At 40.5% G+C, this 20,561-nt stretch overlaps 1 long non-coding RNA gene across 1 annotated transcript; it reads left to right on the forward strand.

Annotated features, from left to right (window-relative positions):
• The first annotated feature begins 304 nt into the window (after positions 1-304).
• On the forward strand, positions 305-1,811 carry LOC106812204. Its single transcript, XR_001394299.1, has 2 exons — positions 305-444; positions 673-1,811. It is a non-coding gene; the product is annotated as an uncharacterized LOC106812204 (long non-coding RNA).
• The last annotated feature ends 18,750 nt before the right edge of the window (positions 1,812-20,561 follow it).

Here is a 20,561-nt window from a genome sequence, read left to right on the forward strand (position 1 = left end):
TAGGTCAGCGAAGCTCTGAACGGCAGATTAGTCATAGGGCCAGCTTCGTCCCTACTGCGGCACGACGGACTTTGGGCATTGATTTTATTTATGTGTCGATGAGCTCCAGGGGAATACACGTTTTGCTGAATTCCTATGAAAAAAAAAGAAAAAGAAAAGCTATTGGGGTCATAAAGCAAAGACATGAATTATAGCTATAAAAAATCTCTCTTAGAGCACTTGAAAGCCCCGATTGTTAGGGCACCGAAATGTTTCAGGTGTTGAAAAACAAAAATGATTGATCCTTAATCTTTGAAGATGCATGGTTACTTTTGGAAGTTTAATTTAAACAAGTATACATATTCCTTACCTTAGGCAACTCCAGGGCAGCCAATTGATCCTGTGTTAAAATGCCTTTGACACTCTGTTTTACAGTTTCCAGTTTCCTTTTAAGACACAGGTTCTGTAAGTATATACATAGAAATAAGAAAATAGCAATGTAAACTTTTTTTCTATTCATAATATATTTTACCGCTAAAAGATTTAATTTTGCTAACCGCATAAGATCTGTATACTCGGCCTCTTCTATATCTCAGTCATTTAAATGCAGCAAAATAGATTTATTAATATAATATTAAAATACCTGTCTTTGTAGCCTACGAATTTCCAGCTGTTCTTTTGTACTACATTCAGGAATGCAAGTGAAAGTTGCTGCATCATTACTTGGATCACCGCATGCATCTGACGTTGCATTCTTCCATAGTGTTTACGTGCATAGCCGTGGTCACTACCTGTGCAGAAGTAAAGAAGAAAAACCATTTCATAGCAATTATAGTTGTTAGAAAACTTTTATTTATTATATCGAATATTCCAATTATATTGAACCTTATAATTATTTAATTGATAGAAAAAATATTACACACTGGAAGTAGGTATTGCCACAGCTACTTGTGCTGTCTTTTCATGCGCTGTCCCTGAGATTTTCTTTGGTGGGTTAGGCACATCAAAAAGAGTGGGGATGGCATCATGCTTCAGCTTCTTCCACCCATCTTTTCTGCTCTCGTCTCAAATTGAGAGTCTTCAAAGTGGACCTTGAATAGCAATCCTACTTATGTAACATTATACATGTGTATATCTACGCTGGAACACGTGTGGTATCCTGATGTGTAAATTGAAAAAGACCAGTAGACTATAATTTGTAATCGTTTAGTGGCCCCGAAACGTACGTAAGCAATGTAAAGTAGTAGAAGAGGAAGCTACGTAATAGACGCGTCTACACATGTCGGGTTTGCATTTATATACGTTGTATGATTAACCGATTATCTGATTATAATCGATAATCGATTGTGTACCACTGATAATTGAAGTTGTTTTATGTACTTACCTGACAGAGTTTGGCATTTGGTGTAGGATTCCATGCCTTGCCATTTCTTCCACTCCTTCTCGTGTTTATTCCCCATCGCTTTCTCCTATTGTCATCAGCTGGGAAGATGACCATGCGAAATCTTTTGCTTGGTCTGTTTGTGCAGTTCGGTGCGGAACACCCAGTCATCTTTTTAGTACTTATACCCAATACATTATTTATCTACTATAACCGACTGATTAGAAGTGCTCTGTAGACTGTATGTCGTTTGATTTATTCAATGCTAACAATAAAATATTTTGCCTCGATTAGGTTATAATGTGTTAGAAATCAAACTTAGGCTTACGTTGACAATGTAACTGTTATATATCTAGAGTAGATGGTATAGGGCTTATTAGCGTCGTTTTCCTAATATTTCTTGTCGTATTTACTATTTGTAAATAAACTGGCAACAGCTTGTAAAAATGTATGACTAATGTATTTTATAGCTATTTTTAATTAAAATTATGCTATGTGTTACATTAAAAACTGTCTAAACTATAGGTTTATATCTTATATAATGTCTATTTAGTCATATTTAGTGATATTATTACCAGTAAGACTTCCAAATCGAATTCTCTGTGTTGTATATGGTTATGGTAATACACGATCGTCTGCACAGCCGTTTCAGCTGATTATGGTCCATAGATGGCGCCCTTGAGGCGAAACGCGCACAGCCAATCCGCTTCCTCGCCTTGTTAATATATAGCAAAGATCCTAGAGTGCACGGCACTATCACAGGCATGTATCCGTTAGTCTGTGTCACTATAGAGCCTACGGCACTATACCATCTTTGATATATAGCTCCTTGCCTGTTAGGTTAGAGGATGTGCACGTAAATTATTTTTGAAATGGCGGCGAAATCGACACGAGGAAACTTCTGAGCGTGCAAGTTTTGGAGAATATAGCGAAGAAGGGAAGTTCTAAGATATTTCATCATTACTCTAGACAGTTGCTGTTACTCAAGCAATAACGGTAAGTATCGTAAACGTAGAGATAACACAAGATTGGTTAGAAATTAGTTTCAAAATAATGGCTTTGAATTTGATAAGCCAGTCGTTGGCAGTGGCGGCCGTTCGGAGTTTCACGACACTAGTTCCAAGAAACGGTCTTGCTAATCACTGTATTACAAGACCGTTTCAAACATTGACTGCAGTTAAACTCTAGGAATGTCACAACAATTCTGAACATGTAACTAGGCTGTTATTGGTATGAAATTATTTCGATTTGATTATTGAGATTTTTGTTTTCGATATTTCGATCCGATCGGCGATTCGATTTAATATGTAATAATACTAATACTATTACTAGTATTAATACTAATAAAACATGATGTAGCAAAAGATAGATGGTGTTTTTTGTTGTTATTTGAGTAGGCGATGTAAATGGTGTTTTATTGTTTTGATATGGGAATGCAATGCATCTACAAATTGACACAATATTATTAAACTTATAAGGACACGTTATTAACGCACGAAAAAGGGTGTTTCCAAGAGTAACGCACACGTACTGCACAGAATATTATACCCGCAGTATTGTTAGGTTTTTAATATTATGGCCTATATTTTTTGAGGTAACATTATGGATATTTTAGGTTAGGGTCAGGGTATAGAAGTGTAGGAGTAGGCTTAAGAGTTAGGTTAGGTAGTGTTGACGGGTTAGGGGTACACTTCTTAGTAGCAAGTCTGGGTACACTTTGTGTAGTTAGCATATATGTATGCGCATCGTATCATAATCTGTAGTAACCTGATTTCGACAACCGACCCGTTGAAGCGTTATTTAACCGACCAGAGCTGCTGTGACTAACATCAAATACACGCGCGCCTGACATCCACCACATGTGAAAAATTCTGTAGCTTGAGCAAAAAACTACCTAACATTACGTAATCTCAAATAAAAATGATACCATGTAGAGCGAGTGTCGAGCCTTGTTTTGTATCAAATATAAACCTCACGATTATAGTATTCCAGCGTTGTTATTAAAACTAATACTGCAGTTTGCTGCTGCCAGAATGTAAAATTCAAGAGCCCAAACCGAAATTTCACCATAACCGCCAACCGCCATGTTTGCGAATGCGCATCGATTCAGAACGGCCACGCGGAAAACCGATAACGACATAAACATCACCATGAGCGATCTGCTACATTGCGTTGGGCCGCCGAGCATAAAAGAAGCATCATAACACTTCGTAATAATATTATAATATTAAAACATTGAAAACCAGTAATCGCAATCCCTACAACAACTTAATAATTATCCAATTGCGAAGATATGGTATCTTCTGCGTTGTATTTTGCCTACGCACATGTGAAAATCAGGTCCATTGCGCGATTTAGTGCACTGAACATGGCAAGACAATGGCGCTGTCTGACATCTGGCAGCGGGATGCGCGCGCAACTGCGTCAACGTCTTGCACCCTAGTGCGCACTCTTACTCAAGGCAATACGCTCGCTTTTTACCCAACGCAAGTATTCGGCCCGGTCCATTCTTAGGTATAGCGTGAAGCGCGGCTTTTTCGGCTGAATTGACATTCTGCCTCATTGCACGAGGGAATGCTCAACCTACCGTTATGTAAGAGACTGCTAGAACATGCTGCTAAATTTCGCTAGGCTACTAAGCGCCTTCTTTTCTGTAATAACGGAGTTTTTTTGTGACATTGTAACAATATATACGCTCCTGCGTAGCCGTTGAGTGCTGATTTAGTGATAGCATATAGAGGGATTCGTCTCCGCGTATTGTCAGTCCAATAATTACAGTTAGTTCATTGTCCATCTGTTATCTGCTATTGTATCTCGGCATAGTACACTCCCCCATCAAACTAAAAGATATACTCTAACATGTGGCAAGAAATGCCCTAAACTGTCGAACCAGTCGGAAGCTTGAACTGTAAGTGTTCCCGTAAAATTCCCGGGTGGCAATTCCGGCAGTGCTCCGACTAGGACGCCTAGCCCCCCCAAGGATAGAGAACATATCGCCAATAACAAACGCAATTTGCGCTACGTACTGCTGATCTACAGCACCGTACTCTACTATATAATAATATACTAACACGATCCGCCAATGCGACATTGCGAATTGTATCGCACACCTACAATACGTCTATACCTACAACTAACACAAGTACATGTATCAATAATACTATTAGTAGTAAGTACTTAGCTTAGTAACTCATTGACTGACGAATTACTCCAGGACTAAGCTAGTCTATCAGTATACAGTAACTCAAGTACTAGTCTACTAACGCTAGGACTAAATAATGACAACAGCTGTGTTACCCGTACTAAAGTAAGATTACATTAATCATAAAAGACTGACTGCCGTAATGTATCTAAGACATCGCCTACAAATATCTAAACTATAATGCTAACTAATATACGAATCATATATTACTAGCAACTTCTTCATGGTTCTATATGCATAGCGCTAACTCTCTTTTGACCTATTTCCGATTTCCTATAAAATTCCTCGATATCCTAAACGTCGGCAACGTACGCTGCCGCTGCCATTGCTCTCGCGCCGATCGTGCACGCTTACACTAAATCACTATATAGCAGGTAGAAAGCGTGCTGCAAAATTACTCGGTCGATGCCCACTCTCATTATGACACCTTTTCACTCACACGAATTACACATTCAACAGCTTCTGCATCTTTTTTTTCTCACTTGAACAACAGTACTCACATCTGTTATAAACATAAATGTCTCTTTCGTAAGCCGCGAGCTGTGTCATGCGAAAGTCAACAGCAGACTTACGAAATCTGTGCGTTCGCATAGGCGACACGCATTTGCCCAGTAATGGAATGGCTGTCACCGCAACACTGCGTCAAACGTTGCATACGTTTTCCCAATGGCGAGGCCGTACTAGTTTGGAAACAGTGCCTTGCCGCCTGCACGCGCTCAGCCTATAGCCCATAGACTGGTCACCGCTTCCACCTCTCGCTAGCTAGTCACTGTCGCATGGTAACGTCGAGTGGCGATGAGTCCAGTCTATATATCCTTTGTCGCTTGCAGACCATTTCCATTACTGGGTCAGGTCGGCGAACCGCGAAAATTTCGCTCAACTTCTGTGATCCTATCGCGTGGACACAGCTAGGTTACAACAGAACACTAGTTTTATAACAATGAACACTGATTTCACGCCCACATGTCTGCCCTCTGTGTCCCCCACTAACAATTGGGACTGTTCCGCGTTGGCAGCTATGAGTAGCGTTCGGCCGCATAACATTCGGCGCACGATCCATAGCTGCCACCAGTTCCATACTGTCCGTAGGACGTCCCCAGCGTCGCTTGCGCCATTGCCGCGAACTGCGGCGCGAAGATCTTGCGCCTCAGCACTTTGGGCAAGCAACCTCTTTCGGCAAACTGCTTCTAAGCTATTATCCGTCTCATCACTGTTGTCTTTGATTCCAATTCATCCAAAGAAAAACGGCATAACCAATAAATAAAGTAGCTCGCCCCGTAGCGCGCCAGTTACTAGCGAGCAAGCCAGAGTTTTATTTATATCTCTTTTACTATTACATGTGACCTAGTGTGTCCATGGCTTGGAGTACCGCCAACTACAAGGAATTTGGCAAGAATCCTGAAACGTAATTCTATCACCTAGCAATACCGGTTCTTGGACTAGCCTGTTATACATATCTTTATGCTCCTATTTACACAGTTACGAGCGATATTTCGTATGTAATAACTAATACTAGTAGTAAAAGAAAAATATCTAATAAAACATATGATGTAGAGCAAAAAATAGAGTGTCTTCTTTTGTTGTTTATTAGTGTAGCAATTGTAGTGTTGTGACCTTGTTTTTGTAATCAGGAAGCAGCATTGATCTACAACTATTATAGGTACTTATAAGCCTTAATAATATCGTTTATTATCTCTTATACACATTTACAGCCGATTTCCCGTGGTGGATGGTGTAATACTAAACTAAAGTATAATACTAATAAAAACCATGATGGTATCGAAAAGATAGATGTGTTTTTGTGTTAGTTGTAGCATTGTAGGTTTCTTAATTGTTTGTCTGGAATGCCAATCCTTTGACTACAGATATTATAAATCTTACTAAGGCCTGTTAATATATTCTTATCTCTTACAAGTTTAACGCAGCGCCGATTTTCGATTTGTCAACTGCCCCATCCCATTGTCTTGGGGAAACCAAAACATTCCGACTCAATGACTTCATCCTTCGCTTTCTGAGCCTGAATAAAACGAATAACTTTTTATCAGGCAGGCATATGAACAGGGATGAATCTTCCGCGGAAATCTGCGGATTTCACAGTCCCAGGGTCGATTTTGTGAAACGTCTAAATCCATTGAGAGAAAATTTTAGGGGGGGTTAGAATGTACAAATTTTCATTTTACAGTTCAACAGTACCTTTATTTAATAACATTGTAATATAGTTCGCTTTACAATATAGACACGGCTTAGTTCACTGTTTGAGATTGTCAGACGTTGGCCAGTGTGTGCGTTTATTTGACGCTGCAAGTGTGTGTGTATGTGATGTGTGCCGCGCGTGCTACGCAGGCTGGATATAGTACGCGATCGATCGATCGTGTACATCAAAAGCTGCAGCGTCACGCGTGGCCTTGAGCATGAGGATCGTTTTATGAAGTAGCCGGTCCAGGCTCTGCGACTGTTTCATGTGGTAGGAAACGTAGGTACGAACTGTTTCACTTCTCGCCAACGAAGTTGAAAGTTCTGTTTATAATACATATATATACATAACCGTAAAAGGTGGTGTCGCGAGCTGCCTTTTTCGGTGACCTTTGAAAACGATAAAAAAATCAATGTTGCGCGATTGTGCCCTAGCTCCTGGAGTGTTAGGAATATTATATCGTGCGCGCAAGGGAGGATTTTTGGGCAACCTTTGGCTTAGCAAATAAAGCGTTTCCTTTCCTGATGTCTGATCACTGTGGGGCTCACAGACTTGCCTTGGCAGCAGGACAAGTTGCTAAAGTTGTTCAATATGATAAAATATCTACTGTAGTGACCAGAAACAAATTTGAAACTGCCTGGACAATGAACATCTTATATTATATAAAGGTTAGCCTTTGGGACACTGTGGAAGTGTACATTAAAATAATTTTGTTTACAGAATGTAAGTAAATTTTTGTATTGATTATTAATTTTAGTGTTATGATAATGACAGTGTAATATATACTCCCTGCAGTGTACTGTAATATGCTCTGTAACAATTATGTTCTGTATGTGTCTCCTAATGCAATTTTATGCCTTGTAAATTGTGAAAATTCAAAAACTTTCTGAACCCCCTGACCAGGCTTCGCCCTGGACCTCCAAGGCAGTCCAATATTGTGAAAGGAAAAACAAAATCTCTCCCCTGTGTCGAACTCCGTTAGAATAACATAAAACAAATATGGCTACTCAGGAAGTCACTGGCACCACCTATATGGCAGATTAGTAGTAATTGGTTACACTACTGAATTCTGTAAAAGTGAAAAAGATCATAGCATAGGATCTACCACCAAGCCAAGTAAACATGTTTCACAAGAGATGACAGCATACCTCTGCATATAGTGCAGGTGAATGAGTCAGACTTTTTGTCGCTCCCGTGTAACTTTCAGCAAAAGACATCCGTCGATGTCGCAGTGATGAGCCTGTCCAGCTCTCTTTCTTCAGGTCCTTGATTTTAGCTACGAGGAGGTCCACTGAAAATAAGGTCACAGATTAGATAGAGAACACATTAAAACATACATTAAGATATGAAAAATGCTCTAGGGTTATGACCTTGACGCAGTATGCTGGGAAAATTTTAATGACTAGTTTGATAAATTCTTGATTCAGGTTACATTGGTACCATTTAAGTAATTTTCACAGTGATACAAGATTTCAATTTCAATTTTCACAATGCAATGATTTGAACGTTACAAAGGCGAATGCAACATTGACGCGGCTCTTGATTGCTGGCTGGCTTCATCTAATCTAAAAGAGACTGTGCCACATCCTGCTCAGCTTCACATTTGCATTGTTTCTCCTTATTTGATTGATGTACGAAAAACTCCAGGTAAAACATGAAGTGACTGGTTCATTGCACGTGCACTGAATTTGATTTTCTGGATGTAGGAGTTGAACTGTTTACAGATTTCAGAGTTTATTCCAATGTTGAAACTGGTTATTCTCTGTGACTGATACAGAAAGGGGCATTTGTGAGTGAACCCGTGAAAGATATGGAAAAATCGGCAGCATCTCCAGAATTTTGGTTCTCTGTTCAGAGCGTACTCCTACAGCTGAAGTCGTAGAACAACTCAGTGAGGACAGTCTCCATGTACATGTACGAAAAGGGATCTTTCCTGCCTTCATTTCCACTAATAACGTGAAAGCCTTAGCAGTGACCATGGAGAGGGTCAAACCACAAGAATAGATATGCCGTTCCACTCTTGGACACTTCTGGAAAACTTGTGGCATTTACTTGAGGAAGCACCAGCCTTTGGTTTCTGGATGGCATATGATGGCAAATATCGCAGACGACCACGATGTGCAGTAAAGTAGTATGCACGTCCGTGACGTTCAGGGTCATATTCCTCCAAGATGACAGAGCTGTCACCAGGCTCTTTGTCAGAAGAGTGGACAGTTTCTATTTTGTTAATGAAATCAGGAAAGCGCAACACCTATGTTGTGGGTATCGAGACTTTTATTTGTGGAGTAATCGTACGAATACAAGAAAAACCTGTCAACAAACAAGCAGACAAAATAGGTATTACAACCTTATTCATGACAAAATGATGATTGTTGATTTGATCAAAGAACTGAATTCAACTGTTACATAATGTACTTTCCGAGTGCTTTTCTCCACTTAATAATAATTATTCCATTGACTGTAATATACTTGTTTCTGCCCAATAATAGCTAGAGGCACTAGAATACCTTTTACATGACCCCATATTGATAATAAAATACATATACCTTGTCACAGTATAACAGCCGGCATATTTTCTGGTTTATTCCCGGTTGACCTAAATAAATATAAATAATAACATATGGTTTTAATTGGCATACATAGACTACAGGAACCAGAAGAAAAAATAGGTACAAATAATGAGAACACAACTTGACAAAAATAGAAAATAGAATAGCATAAATAGGAGTAGGCGAAATGGGAATATTGCCGATTCTGAGAGTATGCGAAATGGGACATAGGCGAACTGGGACATAGGCGAACTGGGATGTTACCTATTTTCTCATCTCAACATAAACAATGGTTAATCTGCACTGTTTTACTAGCGTACTGCACGAGAGAATGTATCTTCTGCATTGCAGAGCTAACACTAGTTTTGCAATTATCATGTATGAATTCCACATGTTGCCCTGTACCCAGGGGGGGTCTGATCCCCTTTTGTTGATAATGGAAATTCTGCATGAAATAACTTCAAAATACGAAATCTAATGATGAACAAAGTATGTGTATATTAAGAAAAACGATTAGAAATAGTTGAGTAATGACCAAAAGTAACAACCGAGTACTTGAGTAAAAACACACAAAGCACCGCTTACAGGTGGCGAAATTAGCGGTATCCCGATATCCGCGGTATAGTAGATTTCAATGCTTGGTATCCTGCCGGGATAGTAAAAAAAAAATTGTCAAAATCGGGATAATGGTTGTTGAGTTATCAACTTTACGGCAGCGCATCTGAGCGGGCGCAGGCCACTCTAGTGTTATACAGCAGGCATAGCATATTTGCAAGCGCCAGCATAAATGTGATGTGTATACATTGTATCAAGCGAACCAGAAAATGCATCTAGACAATACGCCTGTCTGCAGTGTACTGTGGAGGCGTATGTAAAATGAACGCGAGCGATGAGAGTTTCGAAGGCAAACAATTGTTAAAATTACTATCCAAAAAATTGGATACCAGATCTTTGGTGGGGATACCAGATTTCAATACCTAGTATCCCGAATGGATACCATAATAAAAATCTAATTTCGACCCCTGGCTCATTAAAAAAGTGGGAAGAATGGCGTGGGGATGCTACCGGACTTTACCGGACGTTGACAGGTATGCGTTTTCTTGTGGAAAAATCCAAGCCTTTATTTTATATATTTACATCATACCTATATTAGAGCAGTACTTGTCGACAAACAATAAATGGTCGAATGCTGCCTTATACTATAGTCGTACACCTTAATGATTGGTGTGCCATCATCCTTCATGTCATCGGTAACTGGATGCTGAATGAAGACCACCTCAAATGGCTGGTTTCGGTCAGTCTCCCTTATAAGGGACACCCATTCTGAAGGCTTGACCCTGTTACGTTAACTCCACAGTTACCGCCTGACCAATCCCTGGGTATCCTACTCTACCGCAGTCAGCGTGCGGAAGCAACAGATTTGCCTAGGTGTGCCGGTGGATGTCAACATTTGTTTTGTCCTTGTTTGTTTTGGTAACGAAATGTATTGACGGAGAGATTTCTGCAAGTTAGTTTGATATTGAGTACATGTTTGTAATTTGTTTACACATCGCTGGCAAATGTCGGATGTTTCGGGCAGTTCATTATCAATGGGACCAGCAATTGATACAACTAATTCTCGATTATTTTCTTTGATACATTTTTGCTTACTCATCTTAAAACATCTGGATTTGTTCGCCGACCAACACGAAAAACATGAAATTTTGGATGTTTTTTTTCGGCATTCACATCGCAGCCATTTTAACTGGATTTTTATTGGGATCCGCCTGCTTGAAAAATAGTATTAGCCTTGTGGTATTCGGAGTACGTTGTACGAAGGAGGCACTGCATGCAGTTTGAAACTCGGTGTTAATTTCAATTCCTAGTAAAGTTTCTGTACAGAATGCGCTTTAGGGCATTGGAATGCATATTAATTGCAGGCTAATTTGAAAAAGAAAACTTCGAACTAAAAAGACAAGAGCAGATATAGAGGCGTGTGGCAATTAGTGGCTTTGGTGCCAATTAGCTTTTCTAAAACTACTCTAACAACATCTGCACAGTTATTGGTGCCTACATTTAACACACTCATTGAGAAACAATTGAACACATTTGAAAACGTTTCTTTTCCACCCTGAACTTGTGCAACGTATGACCAAAGCTGATCATTGTTTTAATGCATCATTTAATTTTTTTCTTAGTTGCTCGTATGGTGTAGGTGTATGGTGCCAATGGTGATTCCATCCATGACTGCATGCTTTTTACAGTAAGCTACCTTTCTATATTGCCTAGATCTAGATTTCTCTATTTCCTCAATTTTGCTGGCAAGCTTATTACAAGTTATATTTGCCTGCTTTAATAATTCTGCTAGTGTGTTAACTTTTGTTGTATTTTCTCGTTTGTTTCCGATTCTGACAGTGTGTTTGCTGCAGCCTTGTTGAATAAATCCTCAAAATGGTCTGCTATGTATTGCGAGTATGTCATCGTGTGTGAAATGTCTCTTTCGTTGATCACACAATCATAACAACTTAATTTCCATAAAATCATCCTCTAAATCCTTCCTCTTCTTCACTTCAATGCGTATCTAAATTCCAAATAACAAGTTCTGTAAGAACATATTTACCCTATACTATCATTAATGGAATGGGCATCTCTCCTATCTTATCTAAGGTACCTCTCTACGCATCTCGCGCTTTCAGCCATGACCGCTTCAAACTAAATGCCTGTGTCTGACACCATTTCTAAAAAATACACTCGCCTAATGAACGTGGTTCTACCCCTGTGCCAATTTACAGTTTGACCCGAACCCAGTTTATTTCTGCAGTAATTTTACTCCGTGGGGGAGGGGGGGGGTGTTCCAACAACTGAAAAAGGGTAGTGGGAAAATTATATGGCCTGTTTCAGTGTAATGTCTGCACCTGTGCATAGCTTGCACTTTGTAGATCAGTGAGAGCTGCTGTATATCGCTGTACCTGGTCTACTTACATGGTGCTGTACACATTTATTTTGTCTCATTTGGCAGAGTATATGCCAAATACGAACAGCCATAGCTGTGTTGAAAAGAATACATCCTGCGTCGGACAAGGGCATCTCCGCCCACCCATCGCCGAACTCCATTGCCGCCGGTTTCTCCTTATCGAGCAGATCTTCCCAAACCTGCTCCCCAGCTTCCAGCACAGCTCCTCCCTCAGGCTGTGCCTTCTTCAGGTCCGGGTGCTCAAACTGCCTCATCTGGTTGCCAGATGGGACATGTCTGCCCTGGAAATCCGCCGGGTCCTGCATGCATGCCACGTGTTTCTTCTGCAATTCCCAGAGTGCCGGCATGCGGTCCGCATCGAGAAGCGGTGTGCCCATGGTGTCACGTCCCTGGTCAGCAGTGAACGCAACCAGCAACTTTTCCCATTCCTTCACTCAGCCTCGCGTGTTAAATCACTATACGATTGATTACATATAATTACATCACATGCAATCTCTTCCCGTACGGATATAAAGCCACTACATATGCACAGATATACTGCCACTACACAGATACAAATATACTGCCACTACATAGGCACGGATATACTGCCACTACATAGATACAAATATACTTCCACTACATAGACACAAATATACTGCCACTACATAGGCACAGATATAAAGCCACTACATAGGCACCGATATACTGCCACTACATAGATACAAATATACTGCCACAACATAGGCACCGATATACTGCCACTACATAGACACAAATATACTGCCACTACATAGGCACGGATATACTGCCACTACATAGACACAAATATACTGCCATTCGGCTCAATGCTGCTCAGCCCGCTGTCTGCCGCTGACGCCGCGCACGTCTGTTTCCGCCTGAGCCTAGAACAAAAATCCCCAAAACTTCCTCCCTCGTCTGTCGCGCCACTCACTTATCTCCCAGACTAATCTCCCGCGCCCCCGACCTGGGCGCATTCCTGCACAGCGCCAGTATCACGTCACTCCCTGGTCGCTAACATGAATATTTATGCATACTCTTGGCGATGGCGCGGGGAGGTGGTGGGCGCGACTCACACATTCCTGACTCCGTCATGCCACCTCCTTTCCAAACACTGCGACCTCCTGGGAGCTAGGCCCCCCAATTTACGCAATCTCTCAGACGAAGTCAGGCATGCCTGCACCGCCCTCTCGTCACCTTACCGTCCACCGCTGGTGGAATAGTGCGCCCCACACAAATATTCGCTCCTAAAATAGTAGCGAAACCTAACATGACCATATAAAACGTCAACGGTATGAATATGTTAAAACAGGGCCGGCGCGGGTATAATGTTATCAGTATAAATACCAGTCCTCGGGGTTCAGGCCCCTGTCTTGTTCAGTTGTTCAGTTGTACTCTAGATGTAATTACAACTTGTTATTTCCCCAAAACATTCGTCAATTCACAAAAGCATCTCTCCTTTCTCCGCCCTCGCGTCACTCTCCTCGTCCGTTACAACACGCACGCCAGCGCCATCTATCGTGAAATAAAACTATAAACGGTACAACTACGTATTAAACAATATACTAACCGCTACAATAACACAACATAATACGTTACCTGTGCAGCCCACACTCCCTGCCCTAACGCCCTGACCGACTTGAGCTGCATTCCAAGATTTCCACTCACGACTTTTAGCTGTGCTATCTCTGGCAAATGCTGGGACAGTTCACTTAAACCGGCCTCTGCCTCCTGCTGTCTTTGGAGAACAACGGAATATGGGCACATTATTTCAAGAACTCTTGTCCCATGACAGGAACACCGCATAACTTCATCAGCAATGGCTGATAGCCATGGTTTTCACTTATGGTTTTCACTTATCATGAATCCCGACTGATTGTTCAAAATTACAGTGTCTCCCAAAAATTGGCCCGCCATCATAAACATTTTTTTCTTCATTTTCGCTCGTCTATAAAGAAGCGGTGCTGCCCAATCACGATTGGTCTTTGTGGATCGCAGGATCACAGAAGGAGCTCGCTTCTGCGCAAAGGATCCTTAAACTTCATATGTAGTTTAATTAAACATTTATCAACATACTTAATCGATTAGTAATTTGACCAAGTGTGTGATCGGGACCAACTACATCCTTATCATTTGAGACATGGAGGTTATTCTGAGCGTTGGTGGTGGAAAGAACCTTTTTTGCTGTAGCTTTCAACATTACTCTCATGTTATCCCTCCCATCTATCACGAGTAGATACATTAGCACGCTTTTTAATTTGCGTGGTAATATTGTCATGATACTGATCCTTACTTTTACCATATATATTCCATTTTGTAAGATCAGTACTAAGTAATAAGTTTTAGTGACCAAGAGCACATAAAATGTGGATGAATGTGTTTTTTAAGTACAAATTTTCGCATCAAATTAATGAGACGGTCGCATTTATTCTTCAACTCGTAGTTATAGCAGTTATAGAACAAAGAAGTGTACAACCATCAGCATTTTTTCGCCACTTGGAAGACGTTGTTGAGCAATGGACACATTCCTTTTGATCCAACATAACATCAGCTTGGCATGATGGACAGTTAGTGGTATCAGTAGATAGATTGAAATTTGAAAAATTTCCTCCACAAATAGATTGACTTAGAAGAACATTTAGTAAGCATCACAGCTGCTACAAATTGAGAAGCATCTTTTAACAGTGGATCTATAAATTCAAGTGTATTGTCTAGCCGATGAGTTTGCCAGTTGTCTTTCAAAGTAATAGATGCTTTCATGGTAGTTTGGTTGCCTACAAATGCGGGGCGTACATTTTTTGTGGAGACTGACAGTTTTCGTGAAATCAAAGCTAAATTTATCAAAATAGTATTTTGTTTCAGGACCAGTCACGACATCACCAATTTCAACCCAGTCACCATTAGGAAATGGATTGGGAAGATCAAGAAACTTTTTTATAGCATCAATGGCTTGTTCATCATTTTTACCAATTTTAGAGCAAGGAAAACTTATATTTTGCCTGACCATTATTTAAAAGTACTGTAAGTTCAAGGGAGTGTTTTCCTTCTCTTACGCGGTGGCAGATTTTAGTTTTATATCTTATCATATTCGCCAGGAAATTAGGATCAGTCTGAGAAGAGGACACACCCTCGGGATGGGGATCATCAGACACCGTAGTAGATGATAGAGAGAACCTAGGATCGGACTGAGAAGAGGAAACACCATCGAGATGGGGATCATCAGACCGTAGTAGATGAATTGTTTGGCAGAGGAAATTTAGGTATTACTAGTGAGTCCAAGGATGATCTGACTTTTTTTGAAGGTACGGGAGATGGCGGTGGTAAAGAATGCTTTGAAGAACTATTTACTCCAGACCCTATAGTAATGGGAGATGTCACTGATGCCCTTGATCGCTTTTGCTTTCGCTTAAGGGATAAAGATAAAACCCTAGGAAATGGGTTCCTAGCAGGCCCAGCTTGCGGCCCGCAATATTATTTGAAAAAAGCTGACTAATATGAATTTTTTGTTTCATAAGCCAATTTATTAATACTAACCTTAGAAAGTCAGAGTAGCCAAAAATGTTTTCAAGGTAAGATAGTTCACTTTTAGATGAGAAGACACTAAGCAGATCTTGTTTAGAAGAAGCTGCAATGCACGAACCAATTAAAGTTGCAGGGCCACACACTGATGAACAGGTCTGAAGCGGATAATCGGCACTGCATGCATTGCTACATATATGGTTTTCATTAACGGTACTATTTGAATCATGACAATGGCTATACAGAGGTTCAGAGATATCAAATGTTGCCAGAACTGCGTTTAATTGTCTTTTTAATTCCCTTGGACAGGCCCAGGCTAAAGTATCAGCATAAATAGCTTTGTTACTTTTTGGATAATAAACTGCTAGTGCATAATGATTGCCAACAATGTTACCATACTAATTCAAAAATACAAAATCATTTTTTTATCAACATGAAGGGAAAAAATGAGTTTATCACACTTATTAAACGGATCAGGACCAAATCTCTTATGCAAATAGACACATATTTTGTAGGGTCAAGCGTTAATGGTATCATAAGCGCATAGACATTTTTATATGAATCATTCAATATAGCAGCAACTCAACTCAACTAGGTCGTCCTTCAGGACGCCCCATAGCTTCAACACGCTTTCTTCATTCGTCTCGATCTTCTATAATGGTCCTCAACTCCTGTACCACTTGCATTCCAGGGTCTTCCACCACGTTATCCACATAAGTGATTCTTCTCCTGCCTGTATTGGTTTTGCCTCCAGTTGGTTGCCAGAGGACCAGCTTATTCACAATTTCATCTCTGTCTGATGCAGTGTCCGGCTAGACGCATCCTTCTCCGCTGTACCTTTGATGTTACTTTTGGTAGTTCTTTGTAGAGATCAGCATTCGTCATATGACATTTCCAAGACACATTGAGTGCCATCCTGAGCATACGGGTATAACATCCATCTAACTGTTTCCTCAGAGTTTTGGTTAGTGTCCATGTTTCTGCCACATAGAGCAAAACTGATTCCACTGTTGCTAAAAACAATAACCTTCAATTTTCTTGTCAGTTTCGAACTTTATACCTTTCTCAATTTATGACATGCACTCTATGCAAGAGCTTTCCTCACAGCGAGGTCTTTTTCAGTGCTTTGTGACCACGCACTTAGGTACTTGAAGTTTTCTACTATCTTCAAGGTTTTACCTTCTCTTACTTTCACTATCAATGGAGTTTCATGATTAAATACTTGTAGCTCAGTTTTCTTCGCATTACAGTGCAGTCCAACCCTCTCCTCCTCTTGTTCTAATCGGCTCAATACTTCCTGTGCTTGTTACATCTCTTCTGTTAGTAGTGCAAGGTCATCTGCGAAGTCAAGGTCAGTGACAGTAATTTCTGGATGCCGCCTACTTCTTTGTCTATGTAGTCGAAATCCAAGTTCCTCTATACCATCATAGGTTTTACGCATTACATAGTCAAGGACAATAGCAAAGAGGTATGGTGCTAGGGTGTCTCCTTGCAATACTCCTGCTTTGATTTCGAAATACTCTGTTTCGCCATCAAGTGTAATCACTCTTGCTTTGGTGTTTTCGTAAAGCTTGCTGATTGCCCTCAGCAATCTTGGTGGTAGATCATAATCTTCGAGTATTTTCATCATCATCCCTCTATGTATGGAGTCAAATGCCTTTTTAAAGTGTACATAGATGATAATAGCTTTCCTATTGTGACTTTTAACTCTTTCTATTAGTCTTCTAAGAACAAGAATGTGTTGTTGTCGAACGTCCGGGTCTAAATCCATTTTGGTTTGGCTTGAGATGACTATCCATCTTAGGTTGTATTCTTTTCAGGATCATCTTGTTAACTATCTTAGCAACAATGAACGACAGACTAATCCCTCTGTAGTTTTCAGTGTCTCAAATCTCCAGATTTTGGTAGCGGTAACATATCAATCTCTGACCATTGTTCAGGTTTCACATTGTCGGTTAACAATCTGTTCGCAAATTCCAAGATTATATCGTCTAGATCACATCTCTTTAGAACTTCTGGTGGGATATTGTCAGGACCTGATTGCTTTCCTTCTTTCAGGGATCTCCTAGCCGCTTCCATTTCAATTATTGTAAAGTTTCCTTCTTCGATTTCTAAGCCATCAAGTATCTTAGCAAGTCCTTCATTCACTGTTGTATTATCTACCTGAGGATCATTTCCAAGCAGTTGTTGAAAGTGAGTGTACCACTTCTTGATTCTATCCTTCTATCTTCTTTCTTCTTGATGATTCCCTGTTTCTCAGTTTTTCGACCAGTGATAGAATAGATATAACTAGATAGATCAGTCTCCAGCTTTCTCCATGGTTACTCTTTGCATCTGCATTTTTAAAGTGGGTGATCATTTCATCCAGTTCCTCTTCTTGGATATCTTGGTACACCTGTTTTAGTTCCTCTTTCCTCTTTTGCAAATGTTGTTGCGACTCTGTGTTGGCATTATTTTGATAGTTGGTGAATGCATCCTGTACTTCCTTCATTGTTTGTTCTACTCGAGGGTCATCAGCAATCTCTTTTCTCCTTATCCTCTTCTTTACCGGTAGCAATTTCTCTGCAGCTTCTGCATTTACTTGCACTAATTTTCCATACTGTTCTGTAACATTATCACTGTCGTTGGATAGTTCAGGAAATCTGTTTCGCACAGTGACTGTGTAGAGCTCTTGGAGTTCTGTGTTCCGTAATATATAATATAATATATATAATATAGCAGCAAAAGCATTCAAAACAGAACCATCCAACCATTTATGACTTGCTATTGTCTGAAGTTCCAGAACTGATATTCTATAATTGAAAATGGGTAACTTGTAGGATGGTTTTAAGGAAAGAATGATGTCTGAAAATACCCGTACCTGTTCCCAATCAACAGAATCCTTATCAGGGGTCAATAGTTTATTATTTATCCAATAGCTCATGGTAGCATGATCTGTTTTTTTTTCGTTTTGGCATAATGTAAGAAAAGAAACCAATTTATCTCTTCAATGGAATAGCAACCAGTATCAAGTTGTACATGGGGTTTACCACTGGAAGGGTTATTACGGATATTTGACTGCAAATTTAACTTAATTTCTTCCAGCTGGCTTTTATGATGCATAGTGGGCGCATTATTGGCTGAATTGCACGGGCTTGAATTCTGGCAACATTTAAATGCTATTAACGGCGAAGGCTTTTAACCATTCGATAGTATCTATACCAGCAGGGCCACCTACCAATCGACTATTTCCTTCTTCATCCATTCCTTCTTCCGGTCTTTCTTCATCCATTCCTTCTTTAGTTTCTTCTTCTGTTTCTTCTTCGTTACGTTCAGTCAATTACAACTCTAAAAAACAGCAAAATTCTTAAAAATTCAGCAAAATTCGTACGAATTCGGGCATTGTACGACGCAGTTTATAAACTCGTAAGCCAGGCGGTGGTGGTGGGGGTGTGTGTGTGTGGTGGGGGTGGGGGGGGTGGAGTTATAGGTAGGAAAAGTGCTTTAGTATTTCGCTAACACACTCATGTATTATAAAACATGCGGTTTGACTTTATTCAGTTTAATTATGAAAATTGAAAATAGCTGCCGACACTAGATTGCTTCACTCACCCGTAATACGTATTGCAATCTCGTTCATCCATTGCGCTCTTTCTCGCCTGCTCGCCAGCGGTAGGCCCCTTTATCCAGCTGATTTCTCAGGTGCTATCTCAGCTGCTGTGATCCGTGACATGTTGTACTAATGCGTTGCAGTCTACCGTGGTATGCGTGTTATGTGTGTCGTCCGGCAAGTGATCAATTTGCTGAATGTCACCGCATAAAACTGCATTGTTCCGTGCGTTATCCAGCAATCGGCCGATTGGCTGCATCTCACTACCAAAACCTGCATTCCTCTGCCTTCTTGCGTCGTCGTGAACGTATTCCGCTGTTCCTCGCTTCGCCGTGAACGTAGGCTGCTGTTTCTCGTTTCGTCGTGATCGTATTCTGCTGTTCCTCGCTTCGTCGTGAACGTATTCCGCTATTCCTCGCGTCGTCGTGAACGTATTCCGCTGTTCCTTGCTTCGTCGTGAACATATTCCGCTGTTTCTTGCTTTGTCGTGAACGTATTCCGCTGTTCCTCGCTCCATCATGATCATATTCTTCTGTTCTTCGCGTCGTCGATAGCCAGGTCGTACAAGATAAGTTCTGGCTTATATGCGCCTTAGCGGCAGCATCATTGTTCGTAGGCATTCCATACGCAATGCTCGTATGGCGAAAACGGCAACACTTCATTCCAACGTCACAATAGTCTACTAGTCATAGGTTTTTTGTCTTCCTTCTTCCTCTTCCTCTTCTTCATCGTTACAGGTGTCTTCACTCAGTGTTTCTCTCGATTTTCGTGCATTGTATAGCTATAGTACCTTTAGTTCGCTGTTTGGCAAAGGAATACCCTGGTTCTTCGAGTCACGGCTCCAAATTGTAGCGTGAAATATATGTCGTAGACAGTAGAACGTACAGTGGTATAAACGGTAGTAACTTATAGATTTATTGTAAACACGAATGGCAACGGTGTACACATACCAAGTTGTAGTCGGCGTCTCTTTCCGTTTCCCTCAAAACCTCTCTTTTTTAAACCGTACGCGCGTTTGTCGCAACCTGTATGAGGGTCACTCATGACGGAGGAATAAATAGCAAAACACAGGAGAAAAATGACAATTCACTCTCAGATGTCAACCATATTGGGTAAAGGATTGTGGGTATTTTTTATTAGTATACCAATGTCCACCAGGGGGAACCTGATTAGTACAAGAAACATACACCAGTAG

This window comes from Priapulus caudatus, unplaced genomic scaffold (genome assembly GCF_000485595.1).
Source record: "Priapulus caudatus unplaced genomic scaffold, Priapulus_caudatus-5.0.1 Scaffold619, whole genome shotgun sequence".
In the NCBI taxonomy this organism is placed as follows: Eukaryota; Metazoa; Priapulida; class Priapulimorpha; order Priapulimorphida; family Priapulidae; genus Priapulus; species Priapulus caudatus.